The 16,939-nt window shown below is 49.3% G+C and overlaps 1 long non-coding RNA gene across 1 annotated transcript in view; it reads left to right on the forward strand.

Annotated features, from left to right (window-relative positions):
* Positions 1–14,962, forward strand: part of LOC140216487 (uncharacterized) — a 45,690-nt gene extending 30,728 nt beyond the window's left edge. The window contains exon 2 of the long non-coding RNA XR_011893175.1: positions 14,735–14,962. This is a non-coding gene — a long non-coding RNA (uncharacterized lncRNA). The remainder of the gene's footprint in view (positions 1–14,734) is intronic.
* The last annotated feature ends 1,977 nt before the right edge of the window (positions 14,963–16,939 follow it).

Raw genomic sequence — 16,939 nt, forward strand, 5'->3', positions numbered from 1 at the left:
ATCGTGAAAACGGACAAATATTATGAGCGATGCGGATACATATTCAGCATTACGTAGACAAATTTAGCGAGTTATCTCTAACAATTAAATTTCTCTTCATATTCCCGCCAGAAATCAATGCACTCGCAACATCTGCCATTCAGCTTCTGAAGAGACTGCAATTAAAATTCTTCTGTCTGCTTGTATATCCACTCATTTGCAGCATTAGTAGCCTTCAGAACACTAAAACATTGTTGTTTCTTCTAGTGTTTTCTGATATTCGTGATAAGATGGTAGTCATAGCTAGTTTGGGAAAATAGAAACAATAGGACATCACTGGAAAGCCTAAGGCGGTAAGTTCCACAATTATTTCAACACCAGTGTCTAACGAGTCACTGCCATGCAACTGCACGACACATTTGGAGAACATTCCTTGACGTTTTTGATCCACTTTGTCAATATACCACAGTAATACTCTGCATTGCTAGCTTGACCCCTTGTAATGTATTCCGCCAGAAGAACTTTCTTCTTATCCTAAAAGGGTTCGCCATGTTCTTTTCCATTGACTGCTTCAGTGCGCGTTAAACGTACAAATATACCGCCTCGGTCCACTTTTCGGTCAGCTTTACTTCCCGTTCGGAGAACTAAATAATTATCATGGTTCGTCAACCGGGTCGCAACTCTGAACTGTTTCGGGATTCAATTGAGTACAGTGAAGCTTTTGTTGCTCTATGACGACATGCTACACTCTGTTATTGACTTGTCCGAATGGTGCATGCACAAGGTTTCTCAGGAAGTGGCAGAAATGTGTTCCGTTGCACATGTGAGACAGGGATTAATTTTATTTACAAGAATATTGTTACTGGGTTGAAAACAGCCAGACGTGTATTTACAGAATATTTACAATAAATATATCAGCTGGCAAGATGGTAGACAGCGCGCGAAGCCCAGAACATCGTCTTCGTCCGACGATGATTAAAACATCTTCGTCAGCGTGTCACATGACCCCAGGCGGCTGAAGCACCGGCTCGGTGCTGGTTAGGAGGCGGGCGAGTGATACAACTTAAGACGCGCGACGTGGACCACGTCGGAGTGATGCTGAGCCACGGTTGGCTCAAGAGGGGCGATTTGGTGCGTGACGGCAGTTACTTGACGGAAGACACGCTAAGGGCCGGAGTAGCGTGAAAGTAATTTCTCCGAGAAGCCAACGCGTCGCCACTGTGACCAAAGGAGAACCATGGCGCCCGGTGTGTAATGGCCGTCACGATGGCGGGCGTCATCTAAGCGCCGCTGATTGTCCTGAGACTCCACAAGTCAACGTCGAGCAATATGGCGTGCTTCTTGTGCTTTCAGCATGGCTTCACTAGCGTACTCGGATGTGGAATTCAGACTAGCAGGCAGAACGGTGTCGAAAGGTAACGTAGGATCACGGCCAAACAAGAGGAAGAATGGAGAGAAGCCTGCGGTATCATGGCGAGACGAATTATAGGCGAAAGTAACGAACGGCAGCGCAACGTCCCAATCGCGATGGTCATCTGAGACATACATGGACAGCATGTCAGTAAGGGTGTGGTAAAGGCGCTCACTTAGACCATTCGTTTGTGGATGGTAAGCAGTAGCAAGTTTCTGTTTAGTCGCGCACGAGTGTAGAATGTCACTGACAACTTCAGAAAGAAAGTAGCGGCCTCGGTCGGTGAGGAGCTGTCGAGGGGCGCCGTGGTGAAGGATGACGTTTTCTAGGAGGAAGTCGGCGACATCGGTTGCACAGCATGTTGGAAGAGCCCGTGTGATCGCATATCGGGTGGCGTAGTCTGTTGCTACAGCAATCCACTTGTTTCCCGAAGCAGACGTAGGGAAAGGGCCTAACAGATCAACACCTACACGGAAGAATGGTTCTGATGGTACGTCAAGTGGTTGAAGGCGACCAGCAGGAAGTGTGGTCGCCTTTTTGCGTCATTGATAGAGATCACACGCAGCGACATAACGGCAGACGTCACGCTATAGACCAGGCCAAAAGAAGTGCCGACCAACATGGTCATAAGTCCGTTACACGCTAAGGTGACCTGCATTCGGTACATCGTGAAGCTGGGCGAGAAAAGTCTGACGTATACAACGGAATAGTTGTATTCTTGGAGGCACAGAGCCCAGCGGCCAAGGCGCCCTGAAGGATCTTTGAGGGACGAAAGCCAACAGGGAGCGTGGTGATCAGTGATGACTGTGAATTGGCGGCCGTACAAATAGGGACGGAATTTACCCACTTGCCAAACGAGAGCCAGACACTCGCGCTCGGTGATAGAATAATTGCTCTCCGCAGAGGAAAGAAGGCGCCTGGCGTAGGCAAAAGCACGTTCTCGCCCTTGTTGTTTCTGGGCCAAGATAGCTCCAAAACCGTGTCCACTGGTATCGGTACGAACTTCTGTTGGTGCTGACGCGTCAAAGTGAGCGAGAATGGGCGAGGACGTAAGCAGCCCAAACAGCTCGGTGAAAGCACCCGCTTGCTCAGGGCCCCAAATGAATGCAGCGTCTTTCTTGAGAAGCTGATTGAGAGGGCGCGCAACGTTCGCAATATTTTGGAAAAACCGATGGTAGTAGGGGCAAAGGCCCAAGAAGCTGCGAACATCCTTGGGATATGTTGGCACGGGAAAGTCTTTGACTGCCCGTTGTTATGAACGGCCCGCTGACGTGCAAGTTTTGCCAACCAGTTGCGACCGCGGGCGACAACTTTTCCTAGAACGTCGCCGCAAACCACTACTCAACTCTCCGTCACTGGAGCCGAGTTCGACGAAGCAGGCTTCGTCACCAGAAGAATCAACGAGATGCCCAAGCACAGAAATTTCACGTCGACCGAAGTGGCACTTGGACGAATGTAGTTGTATCCCCGCCTGGCGGAAAACAGATAGGATTGTCGACAGGCGCTCGGGGTGTGTCGCAAAAGTCGAAGAAAAAACGATCACGTCGTCCACGTAACAGAGGCAGATGGACCACTTGAAACCGTCTAGGAAGGCGTCCATCATTCGTTCAAATGTGGCCGGGGCATTACATAAACCGAAAGGCATCACTTTGAACTGATACAGGCCATCGGGAGTAATAAAAGCTGTCTTCTCGCGGTCCATGTCATCGACGGCAATTTGTCAATAGCCGGAGCGAAGGTCGATGGACGAAAAATATTGTGCTCCATGCAGGCAATCCAGGGCATCGTCAATGCATGGTAGCGCATAGACGTCTTTCATTGTTACCTTGTTGAGGTGTCGATAATCGACGCAAAATCGCCAACTGTTGTCTTTCTTTTTAACTGGTACAACAGGGGATGGCCATGGGCTGCAAGAAGGTTCGATGATGTCTCGTGAAAGCATCTTGTCAACTTCATGTTGGATGATATATTGCTCAGTAGGCGAGACGCGGTAGGGTCGCCGATTGATCGGGCTCGCATCACCGGTGTTTATTCGATGTTTTACGACAGATATTTGCCCTAGAGCGCGTTTTCCAAGTTCGAATATGTCCCAGTATGGGGCAAAGAGGCAACGTAGTTCTTGAGCACGCTGGGGAGGAAGGTCGGGAGCAATCATTTTTGTTAGGGCTGCAACGGGGGTGTTCGCCTAGCAGCACTAGTTCTAGGTTGCAGCGGTAGGCTTAAACAGGTCGGTGCTATATCGAAACGGGGAAGCTAGCACTCCTCGTCGTCTTCTTCTCATTCACTAGCACCATGCTCACTGCCCAGTGCCTTCAGTACAATCACTCCCCTCCGAAAGAGTAGCCATCCTGGCGACCTAAGGACAGGAAAACACAGGGGGGTCATGGCACTGCTTGAGCCGGGAGACGCTGACAATTTCCTGGCCGCGACGACGCTGGTCGGAAGGCGCTTTCGTTGGCTCGATGAGGTAGTTGACCGCGGGTGTTTGTTTCAGTACCCGATAAGGACCGTCGTACTTGGAGAGCAGCTTAGAGGAAAGGCCTGGAGGAGTAGAGGGCACCCACAACCAGACCAGCGAGCCAGGAGCAAAGCACGTAGCCGCAGTAGGTAAATCGTCGCAATGCTTTTGGAGCCACTGATCCTGGGATGTCAACGAACGAGCGAGCTGGCGACATTCTTCGGCGTAAGCAACTGCTCTAGAAACAGTCGTGCACTACGAAGCATCTGGTCGGTAGGGCAGAATCGTGTCCATAGTGCATGAAGGTTCGTGTCCGTAAAGGAGAAAGGGGAGAACCCAGTGGTGCTTTGCGTGGCGGTATTGTAAGCATAGGTGACGAAAGGCAGAATGCGATCCCAATTCAAGTGGTCAGAGGAAACATACATGGCCAACATGTCGCCAAGGGTGCGGTTAAAACGCTCTGTCATCCCATTAGTTTGCGGATGATATGCCGTGGTAGTGCGGTGAATGATGCGACACTCCTTTAGCAATGCTGTAATGACGTCTGAGAGAAAAACGCGACCGCGGTCGCTCAGTAATTCTCGAGATGCTCCATGGTGTAAAATCTGGTTTTTAAGGATAAAACTGGTGACGTATTTTGCTGTGGCAGATGCTAGGGCTGAAGTTTCGGCGTACCTAGGGAGGTGGTCGATAGCAACAATAACCCAGCGGTTGCCGCTTGGACTGTTGGGAAGCGGACCGTATAGGTCAATGCCGACGCTGTCGAACGCGCGCGGGGCATGGTAAAGGTTGCAAGGGGCCGGTGGCATGTTGAGGTGGCGTCTTGCGTGGTTGGAATATGAGGCAGGACTGGACGTACTGGCTAACGAAGCGGTACATACCGCGCCAGTAGTACCGAAGCTGGAGGTGAGAGTATGTCTTTAAGACACCAGCGTGGCCGCATTGGGGATCTTCGTGGAACGTGGCGCAGATGTCAGTGCGCAGGTGTCGGGGTACTTGCGACCACTTGCGACCGCTCGAATTGTAGTTGCGGAGGTACAGCAGGTTATCTCGAATGAGGAAGTGCGTGGCTTGACGACGGAGCGTCCGAAAAATTAGCGCTGGCGACTGGCTAGAAAGGAAGTCAATAAGCGAAGTGATCCATGGGTCCTTGCGCTGCTCTGATGGCATGTCGGTAATGTTCAGGGCGAAGGCTCCATATGTGGAAATAGACGAGTGGACAGGACCGGAGGGTAGGGGTGACCGGGATAGAGCGTCTGCGTCTGAATGTTTTCGGCCGGAGCGATAAACAACGCGGATGTCGTACTCTTCTAGGCACAATGCCCAACGGGCGAGCCGACCAGTTGGATCTTTTAATGAAGATAACCAGCATAGGGCATGATGGTCGGTCACGATGTCAAATGGACGCCCGTACACATAAGGAAGAAATTTTCCGATTGCCCAAATGATGGCCAGACATTCCTTGTCAGTAACCGAGTAGTTCGCCTCGACTTTGGTAAGGGTGCGGCTGGCATGCGCGACGACGTACTCTTCGAAGCCATCCTTGCCTTGTGCAAGAACAGCGCCGAGCCCGACACCGGTAGCGTCCGTATGGATCTCAGTTGGTGCAGAGGGATCGAAGTGTCGCAGTACTGGAGGAGAGGTGACAACGCGTCGCAGTTCTTGGAATGTGTCGTCGCACGCCGGGGACCAGGCTGATAGGTCGGAACTGCCGGTGAGAAGCTGCGTCAAGGGGGCGATGATAGAGGCAAAGTTACGGATGAAGTGCCGGAAATATGAGCACAAGCCGATGAAACTGCGAAGCTCTTTCATGGTGGTTGGTTTAGGGAACTCGGTTACGGCGCTAAGTTTCGTGGGGTCGGGGAGGATACCGTCTTTGGAAACTACATGGCCGAGAATAGTAAGCGTGCGAGCGCCGAAGTGGCATTTCTTCAAATTTAGTTGCAGTCCTGCAGTGGAGAGGCACGCAAGGACTTGCTTGAGGCGGCTGAGGTGCGACGCAAAGTCGGTGGAAAGAAACCACAATGTGATCAAAATAACAAAGGCACATTTTCCACTACAGCCCTCGAACAATGCTATCCATCATTCGCTCGAAAGTGTCAGGCGCGTTGCAGAGGCCGAACGGCATGACGGTGAATTCATATAGCCCATCAGGAGTGACAAAGGCGGTCTTTTGGCGTTCGGCCTCTGCCATTGGCACTTGCCAGTACCCGGAGCGTAGATCCAGCGAGGAAAAGAATTCCGCTCCCTACAGACTGTCCAAGGCATCGTCGATGTGCGGCAGAGGATAGACATCTTTGCGAGTTATTCGGTTAAGGCGGCCATAGTCGACGCAGAGCCGAATGGAGCCATCTTTTTTTTTAAGGACAACCGGAGAGGCCCAGGGACTGTTAGAGGGCTGGATGATGCCACGCTCCAGCATGTCGTCAACGTGCTGGTCGATGACACGGCGTTCAGCGGCCGACACACGATACGGACGCTGGCGCAATGGTGTTTGTTGGCCGGTGCCGATACGGTGAACGACTGCGGACGCCCGGCCCAAGGATGGTTGGCCAATGAAAAATGAGGCACGAAAACGCTGGAGGAGCTTGATGATTTCAGTTTGCTGCGCAGGTGTGAGTTCTGCATCGACGGCACGAGCGAAGACGTCTACAGGGGCGTCGGTCGCGGCGGGAAGAGTTACGGCACAAATCGGAAGTGATGCCGTATCACCAAACATGATGGCCGGGAGAATGCTATCGAAAGCTTCAGCGGTACCCAGACACTCGCCGCGGAGATGGAATGATGGGCAGGCGAACGCATTCCACAGGTAAAGGGCAGCAGAACCTTCGCAAAACGTGACGGCAGCAAACGGAAGCAGCAAGTTCCGGCGGCGCGCACAAGTGGCCGACAGCGTAAACAGAACAGATGAGTTCGCAGCAGAGCTACATAGCACAGGGACCAGAGCGGCGGAGAAAGGTGCGATATAGATGTCAGAGGCGGCAACAATTTTGGGAGAATAATGGTTGTCAGGGTCAAAACACGGTACTGATAACGTAAGTTCGCAACGAGCGCAGTCGATAAGAGCTTGATTGACAGATAGGAAATTCCATCCAAGAATAACGTCGTGCGAGGAACGAGGTAGGACGACAAATTTGATAGCATGCATAACGCTTTGAATGACAACCCGGGCTGTGCACGACGCTGAAGGCTGAAGGCAATGCGAGGTTGCTGTACGCAGAGAAAGAGAGGTAAGGGGAATGGTCACTTTGTTCAAATTGCGGCAGAGCTGCTCACTAATAATAGAAACGGCGGCTCCGGTGTCGATAAGTTCGTGTACGGTGACGCCGTCTACGGACAGTTCAATTTCGTTCGCCGGTGCAGAATGAGGCCTTGAAATGTTCGACGTAAACGCAGTTCTTTCCTCTGGAACTGCGACTGTTAGTTCTCCTCTAAGGCTGGGCTGGGTCGGCGAACCATCGGGGAAATGGATCGGTGACGTGGGGAAGGCGACCGGCGTGAATCGAAGGGGAGGCGACTGTAAGACGAGTCCGGAGGAAGGTTAGATTGGTCCTGACGCGGAAGTCGAGCAGGCCTGTAGCATGAGGCACCCCCCCTGTCAGGTAAACGGGGGCTGCGACGGCGGCAGAATCGTGCTATGTGGCCCGGAAAATGGCAGGAATAACCTATTGGCCGGTTATCAGGTGTTCGCCACGGGTTGACTACAGGGGCTCCAGCAGCCGAGTAAGGAACGAAAATCGGACGCGAAGGTGGCGGCGGTACATGGAAGGTGACGGTGGCCCGGTAGGCATCAGGTGCCGGAGGAGCGTAAGACCGGGCGACAACGTCAGCATACGTTAGCCATCCAGCTGCAGGCTGCGGAGGAGGGGCAGATGGCAGCGCTGCGGCAACTTGCGTCTGAAAGACGTGACGAAGAGAAGGAGCCAGAGTTGTCGACGGCTCGGGTGCTCTATTCGCCAGAGAGAGTTGGCGTGCGACTTCCTGGCGGATGAACTGCTTTATCTCCGGCACTAAAGCAGAGATGTCGGTAGCGTCGCGTCTGAAATTCAATGGGGATAGATCCGCAGTCTCCTGCAGAGCAGTGCGCGTTGCTTGCGCAGCTCGTCGTACTGCTGGCAAAGCTGTATGACCTCGGCAATCGTCCGGGGACTCTTCGCGACGAGCATCTGGAAGGCATGGTCATCGATGCCTTTCATGACGTGTTTGATCTTGTCCATAGATGAATTGTCCATAGCTTCGTCCATAGATGAATTGACGCGCTTGCAAAGCGAGAGCACATCTTCAATACAACTGGTGAAGGTTTCGTCCTGGCGTTGAGCTCGACCACGCAAGCGCTGCTCAGCGCGAAGCCGGCGAACAGCGGGACGGCCAAAGACCTCACCCAAGGTCGTCGTGAAAGCCGACCAGGTGGTAAAATCGGCTTCATGATTGCGGAACCATAGGTTGGCCACATCAATCAAGTAAAACATGACATTTGTGAGCTTGGCGCGGTCGTCACACTTATTATAGGCGCTTACACGGTCATATTCGGCGAGCCAGTCTTCCACGTCGTGGTCGTCTGTGCCGCTAAATATAGCCGGATCGCGCTGGCGGATAACGCCAGAGCAGACGATGGCCGGGGGCACAGGAGCAGCAGCCTGGGACGGTCCCGGTTCATCCATTGGGACAGCTGGTGGTAGCGTCCGACTGCGGAGTTTCAGGGTGTTTAAGAGAAAGCGAGCAGCTCCACCAAATGCAACGGGGGTGTTCGCCTAGCAGCACTAGTTCTAGGTTGCAGCGGTAGGCTTAAATAGGTCGGTGCTATATCGAAACGGGGAAGCAAGCACTCCTCGCCGTCTTCTTCGCATTAACTAGCACCATGCCCACTGCCCAGTGCCTTCAGTACAGGCATTCAAATCTGAAGAGACAGGGGGCGAAGCAAGCGTTGAACACGAGGAGCTCTCGCAAGTCAAAGCTAAAATGTGAGTCTCTGGCTGGCGTTATTTGGGCCAGGGATATTGCGCGCGGAAGTACTTGTGTACAGAGTCCTAAGTTCAGAAGCGGAAGGCAGGATGTGTTGTCTGAAATGGTAACGACGGTGTGAGGGAAAGCGACGTTATGCGAGAGCAGGACATCCGAATTAGGAGATACGATGTAGTCACCGTCTGGGACAGGTGGAATGGGGGAGACACCTATATAGGTAACGACACGGTGAGGGAGGCGAATATGCTCTGTGGAACATAGCCGTATCGGAGCACTATCGGGCGGGTCGATAGCAGAAGGTAGCGCGAGTTGCACAACACCAGCTAAACAGTCTATCAAAGCGGAATGTGTAGACAGAAAGTCAAGGCCCGGGATGAGGCCGTGAGGGCAGTGCTCTAGTACATAAAATAAAACAGAAGTATGATGTCCGGCGACACTCACGCGAGCCGGACACATGGCAATAACGGCTGATGTTCCACCGTCGGCAACTTGGACCACAGGCGAAGGGGCAGGAGTGAGGACTTTCTTGAGACGATTCCGAAGCTGAGCATTCATCACAGATACGTGTGCGCCAGTGTCAATCAGAACCGTAACAGGTACGCCATCCACGTTAATGGTAATGAGGTTCCCATGTGTGGGCAAGGTCAAAAGAGGATTTTTGCGTCGGGTCGGTTTGGCAGCATCATCGCCAGGTGCTGTACCCATTAGTTTTCCGAAAGGGTGCGCCGGAAGGAACTAGGGGACGGTGATCGGCGAGATGGGGGAGATCGGGAGAAGCGGCGACGTGGCGAAGGAGAGTGGCTAGAGCGGGTAGGACGAGAAGTGTCGCCAGAACTTGCTGCGTTTGCGGGGTGAACCGGGGAGCAGCATGAGGGCCGTGGGATGGGTGGTAGGACCAGGGGGTCGAAATCCACGAAGACCGGCAGTGACGGGAAATATGGCCGATACGGCCACAAGTGAAGCATACAGGCCTGTCGTCTGGAGTACGCCATTGGGCCGGGTTGCGATACCGCGTTGGGGCATTCAGGCTGCGGCTGCGTATGACAGTGTTGGACGGAGTGTAGGCAGGCCGATTAACTGAGCAGACGCTGGTCAAGCTAACGTTGGCCAATTCTTTGCGCACGACGGATTGTATCAATGAGACGGTCGCCTGGCAGTTGTCGGGACCATGGGTTGGGGTCGTGACAGGAGATGCGGCTTGTATTTCACGTCAGATGACATAGAGGATGTCATCAGAGCGATTAGGTGTGGGCGGACTGCGGAGGTCTTCGCAGGTGGACGTAGCAGCCTTGTTGGGAAGGTGGGCAAATGACTGGGCAATGCGGCGACTCTTGGCTTCTTCAAGCCGCCTGTATTCGGTAATGATGGCTTGCACAGTGGAATAATTCTTGAAGACAAGGAAGGAGATGGAAGGCATCATCTGCTATGCCCTTAATGACATTTGCAACCTTATCTGGTTCGGACATCTTCGGATCCACTTTGCGGCACAGAGCGAGCACGTCCTGGATGGCAGTGAGACTGTGCACGTCTGGACACGCGCAGCGAGGTCTTTTTGGGTGGCGCGCTGACGTCCAACTGGCTTGCCAAACAAATCTTTGAGTTTCTGTTTAAAGATGTCCCTGCTGGTAAGTTCCTCCTCGTGGGTCTGAAACCAGTCGCGTGCCGTGCCCACGAGGTAAAATATCAGATTCACGAGCATGATGGTCTGGTCCCAGTGGTTGCTGGTGCTCACCCGCTCATATAGTTGAAGCCAGTCTTCAACATCAGTGCCATCGGTACCAGAAACGTTTCCTGGGTCGCGGGGTTGTGCTAGAATGACGGTGATCGTGTGTGCCGACGGGCCCGAAGCTTCCTCGCCTTGAGCTGGCATTGTAGATGCAGCCAAGCAGCGCCCGCTGCGTAAATCCATCTTGATAATGATCCCGTAACCTCCACCAAAAGTGTTACGGGATTAAAAACAGTCAGACGTGTATTTACAGAATATTTACAATAATTATATCAGCTGACAAGATGGTAGCCAGCGCGCGAAGCCCAGAACATCGTGTTCTTCCGACGATGATTAAAACATCTTTGTCAGCGTGTCACAATATCGATAAAATTTATGTTGCACTGGTACAACAGCCATAAACATTAAGTGTGCCAACTTAGTGTCGTAAAATACTGTGCGGTGCTGCACCTTGACACTTCTATTCCTGTGCTTTCATTTTCACGTGTATCGTCTTTTTTTTTTCGTCCATACTGAATATGAGCGATGCAGTAGAAATTTATATTCGTGCTCGAGTTGCTACTTTTCTGAATCGAATGAAATAGAAGTGTCAGAGAAAAACTAGCGTTGAGTAATGAAACCAGTATCAAATAGTTCTATTTTATAGAAAATTCAAATTATAAATTTTGGGGTCTGTTCAGAAACATGTTTTTTTTAATTATTCGATACGTGTTCACCGTGACAGTACGATCCCAGCTGGTGCACAATGAGAACGAAAGTAATAAAAGGACAGCAATAGACACGCTCACCATGCGAGTAATAGAGTGTAGCGCTTGTTGAAAGAGCTAAGAGTAAGTCCACAGCAATGCGTAACGCTTTGCAGTAATCCAAACGTTGTGAGATTGGTTACATAAGAAATTGGCTTGGCTAAATAGACACACCAAATTTATTGGCTGCCCAAGACAAGACGTGCATATGCAATGTCTGTTAACTACTGCGCATAATGCGTTTGTTCAGGAACTCCATCATCTGCACAAAGATCCTGCCAAACCACAGCATTCCCACCAGTATGCATTGGCTGTCCTCACTATTTCTCGCTGAGGACAGCAGGAAATGTGCGTCCGGGAGCAAACGAAACAAATAATCGAATGCATCAAAAAGCGAATTCTGAAATCGAGCACTAAAAGAATAACAAAGACTACTTAATTCATATCTAGACTTCGAAAATTCGCGCACCTATAAGGAAGATAGCCTTCCGAGATGGAAAAGCGGGCGTATTTTTAAAGACAAGTTCTCAAGGTCACTACGTAATCAGTTGAGAAATTTTTCTTCGCCAATTTCACTTTGCACTTTAGCGACGTAGCATTGCAGACATCAAAAAAGCCTTGTTGTGAATATGTAGACAAACAAGATTTGAAGTTTAATGGACTAGAAAAGCAGAAGCACCGAGATTACACTTGACAAGCAAAGTAAAATGGCGTAAACTGGTTCCGAGCACACAACAAAGCACTTTATTTTCTATGCATCGCCGTCTTCACATATCAACCATAAAAATTCATTTATTTTTATTTTGTTTATTTCAAGGTACTGTGAATCCCTGATGGGATTGTAACAGGGGTGGCTACTATAACGTGTTAGCAGAGAGTTTGGATCAAACAGATATACCAGGAGACAGAGGGCCACAATCAAGTGCTCAAAATATTTACAGTGCAAGTCCGAGGATACTCACACAAACATAGGCAAGCAGTAGAATTCTTATTGCGTATCAACGTACGTACATAACACAAGTGGTAGAATTAGGCGCTTAATATACATGCAGAATAATATGTAACAGTACACACTGATAAAAGTTATCAATACAAAAAGGACGTCATATCAGGAAAAATATTTATTGTGGGTTTAGCCAGAGTAATGTTTCTTCTACTAGGTGCACAAACATTTCAGGCGAGCTCTGTTGAGTAATTACCGGATACAGTTTGGTCCGCAGCTTCTCTTTCTTTCAGTCGCCGTGGTTTCTCAGTGGCTATGGTGTTGGGCTGCTGAGCACGAGGTAGCGGGATCGTATCCCGGTCACGGCGGCCGCATTTCGATGGGGACGTAAACACCCGTGTACTTAGATTTAGGTGCACGGTAAAGAACCCCAGGTGGTCAAAATTTCCGGAATCCTCCACTACGGTGTGCCTCATAATCAGAAAGTGTTTTTGCAACGTAAAACCCCATAATTTAATTTTTTTTTCATCGCCTCACAAGCTGGTATCTTTATGAAATATACGCAGGAATGGTGATAAAGAGGTTAAAAAGTGCGCACCGAAAGCACATAAAGCAGCATGCGCCATGAGCCAAGAAGCCTCTATACGTTATTCTGTTTTTGCTTGGCAAAGGGTACGTAAGACATGCAGGAAGCCACCTAAATAAGAGTCCGCGAACGGGAATACAATGTTCATAATACAGTACAAGGGCACCTAGAAGTTTACTGGCAGCATTACAGTTGCAAACCTGTGTATGAGGGTGCTGTGGCTGCCGCTAGGCATTCTAATCAGAAATCACCGAAGGTCATTGAGGCGAAAGAGATTAATCGCTTCGGGATGAAATGTGTGTTTGCAGAATCAACACAGGGTTAAGACGAAATGAGCTAGATTATCTATCACCAGGTCTGCGGATACATGCTGGTAACCCTCGGCTTGTCGTGTTGGCCGTCGCAAGGTTTCCAAGTGCGTGCTGCACATGTCACTTTTGCCTAAAACTGAATTCTTTGGTCAAGCGTCATAGGTTCTTTTTGTTTTGTCATTAACTGGATGCACGTCATACCTTGTCTTTGTCCTAATATCAAGACTTTTAGATCAGTTTTCGCGTCACCTTCAGGCGATACATCATCGACTTCATCTGCTCGCAGCATTCAACGCCTATACCGGCTCCGCCTTGGACTGTCCACCAAAACTTATCGTGATGAATCTGGTGCCTGAGAAACTATAGAATACATTTTGTTGGGTCTGTCCGGGCCACAGAGAGGAGAAATCCTGCTATTTCAGAAGGATTGGCTCTGCTCCGTACGAAACACAATATATAGGGAAAATACTGGGTTCTATGCGTTATCCTTTAAAGCAATGGCAATGTTTAGAATTTTGCATATTCCGTGAAGGCATAGGCTTAATTAGCAAGTTCCAGTTGTTTAGATGAATACCATCCCCTTTGCCTCCCCTGCAAGTACCGTGGTCATAAAAATTCTACCCTTCTTCCTTTCTTAACTTCAACATCCTCAGCGTTTCTGTTCCTGATCCCCTTCTCTATGCAAAGTAGTAAATAGACGCCTACGTATGCGACGGAATAATTATCCGCATAATTAACCAATAATAACTCCTATTAGCATCGTTCTTTCTCACTGTCTTGCCGTTGTATAAACTTCACCTTGCATGGCAATAAAACTTCTGTTAGAAGTTCGCGCTTGTGTCTGTACCACCACTCGTCACCTGCTTTCTGCGCAAAATCTGGTATCATGCTATACACATATCAACTCCTCCAAACCAATACCGTACTCAGTTATAAAAACAAGACACACACAAAGTGCTATTGTTGTCTTTATGAGTCATTGTGCTAATCGTGCTACAACAAAAAGTCCTCGTGATGACATGATTACCAAGAAGGCGCCAAATAAAACAACAGACGAAGGAAGGAGACACGAGACAACCATGTAGGCACTTAGGCAGATGACATGCACTCTGGCGCAAATCGCAACGCTGAATGTGTGGGATATTTTAAAAACTTGGCTCGAGGCCTACTCAGCGTTCATTTTTTTAAGCTTTCACTCGAGCAATTGTTTATCTGATGTGTATTGTCATTATTACGGTATATATTGTATCTCTGACTTTCGACTATTTTATTCCTGATTTAATGTATGAAGAGCGTGTACGCCTTCTCCGACTATGCTTCCTGGTTTCACAACTGCTTTGAAATATACTCCTATGGTACGCGCAGCCATTCCATTGAATGCGCACTGTTTGGAAATGACGTTCCATCCCTGAGGCGAGACGGGGACAACAGAAAGCGGCTGCTGCGTGCGATTACAGTGCTGATACTTGTACTTGTCAGTGACTGGTGCAGTTCTTCCATAACCGAGAGTTTCAGAACTTGGTGATGACAATAAATGTGACAAAGGTTTTGATGTCTCGAAAGTCAACAGTATCTAGCTGAAAGGGTTCATTATTTCCGGCTTTCCTTGCAGTGAATCGGCAACGCCAGGCTGGCCTCGCAAAAAGAAAACGGGAGAGCCTGAGCGATGGACGAATACGAAGTATTGCACGAGGCGGGCCGGATTTGGTGGAACCGGAGAAAGATTGATATTGTCGGTAAAAAAGAAAGCAAGGTACTGAAATAAAAGATTACCTTCGTAGTATAAAGCACACAATAAGAATGTACATGAAAGAAATAAACATCAAAATTCATTCTTTTACTTTTTATGGTAACGAATTTTGCATGTAAAATCTGCAAACATCAATCTCGCGCAATAATAGCATGTTCTAGCTTGAGGTGGACTACCTACAAGTACCTTCAAACGGACCTTAAAATTAATAGCCCAGCAAATAGCTATGCACAAGATGTAAAAACTAGCTTTACTAGGATTTATTGCATGACAGAGTTGAAGGCCAAAGATTAAGACAAGAGTTTATTTAATATGCGTTTGTGTGCAACGCGGTGATAGGCTTTTGAGATATCTATGTGTATGACGTCAGTTTGAAACGAGGAGTCTAAGTTTAGTTGGAGGTCAGCGATGAAATCGAAAAGCTGTCTCACAAGACAAACCCGGTAGGCAGCCGTGTTGATTCTTAAAGAAGAAGCAATTACTTTCAAGGTGATCGGCAGCCTGCGAGTAAATAAGGTGCTCGAGAATCTTGCAGGCAATGCATGTGAGCGACATACACTCTAAGAAAAAAAGAGAGTAAAAAGTGAGTCACGGCAACTTGACTCTTTTTTTCTTCCGAAGACCCACTATTGCGCGAGTAGAGTAACAAAACAAGAGTCAACATTTGCGCGTGGGTCGTTTGACTCTCAATGGCACGCGAAGAGTCGTCGTGGAAGATCGCGAATCCTCAGATATTCGAGATGAGTCTGGCGAGAGAAAGATTATAATGCAGGAGAAGAAACACCAAATAACGTCTTCTGTTTTAGGCAGGCCCTCGGGTTCCTGTCCAGGTTGTAATGCGGTGTTTCATTCTTTCATCCTTGTCATGTTCTGCAATTACTTCGAACTCTATATATTAATTTCCCTTGACCATGTTTGTTGATACCCCACACGCTTAAGCGATAGCTAGTTTCCTATGCTGAGGAATACCTGGACTTGTCACACTGGATTCTGACCATAAGTAAATCTAAAAGAAAGTACTGGCTACTAAAGAAAACACAGCAACGAGATAACAAGTTCAGTAGGCGCACTTAACAGTGTCGATTGTAAATGTAATTCCGCGACGTAAAATTAAATCTTGAAGATTTCAGTATCAAAATCAAGATCTTGTTATGAGGCGCATGGTAATGGAAAGCTGCAGATTTATTTTCAGCAGCTCGGGCTATTTAACGTGTACGGAATGCACGGTATACGCGCGTTTTGGCATTCTGACCCCGTTGCATGCGACTGCCGTGGTTGTGATTGGACCCGTTACCTCGAGCTCAGCAGCTTAACACCAAAGCCACTGGGCTACCGCAGTGCGTTTCGTTCCGTGACCAGAAACAGATATTAGCGTCCGCAACACTGCTTTGGAACCCCCTAGAAATATAAAAACAAAAATATAGCAGTTTCACTCCAATGCTGCATGAACCACTGCACGAACAATTGCACTAACCAAGGTTCGTAGTTTCGTCGGCTGAATAAACTGCAGTAAACATTCGCTTACTCCTTAAATTAGCAAGCACTGTGTCACGCGCGCACGTGCAAACATGAACAGATCTCACTCAATGACCGCGAACACTCGCTGTCACAGGGTTGGCGTGATGAAGGGCGCTAACAGCGGACCGAACGCCTCTGCTGCCTCTTCCTTCAAATCTGAGCGCCCCCCAGCTATGCATCCACCGGAAATTATCTCCAAGACAGAGCGAGGGTGGCGCAAGACCGGGCTAGAGCAACGGCCAGAGGAGAAGCGCGCTAAACTAGCCCCTCCCTTCCCTGACTTGCGCGCATTTTATCTCATACATGCTTGACTTGGGGCGCCCATCCAGCCCGGCTCACCCTCGAACACTTATTTTAACGCTCACAGCCAACGGCGCCGGACAGGATCTTATCGGACTTTATAGGTTAGCTCACGGCAACACCGACAGATATATATCGACGGTTGTGTCCATATAATAGCTATCGCAAAATTCGCAACAAACAGGAAATTTTATGAAGGACGAACAACGCTGCTTCTCCATGTCGTGATACAGCGGTGAACGATATTTC

The sequence above is a fragment of the Dermacentor andersoni genome, chromosome 3 (assembly GCF_023375885.2).
Source record: "Dermacentor andersoni chromosome 3, qqDerAnde1_hic_scaffold, whole genome shotgun sequence".
Classification (NCBI taxonomy): Eukaryota; Metazoa; Arthropoda; class Arachnida; order Ixodida; family Ixodidae; genus Dermacentor; species Dermacentor andersoni.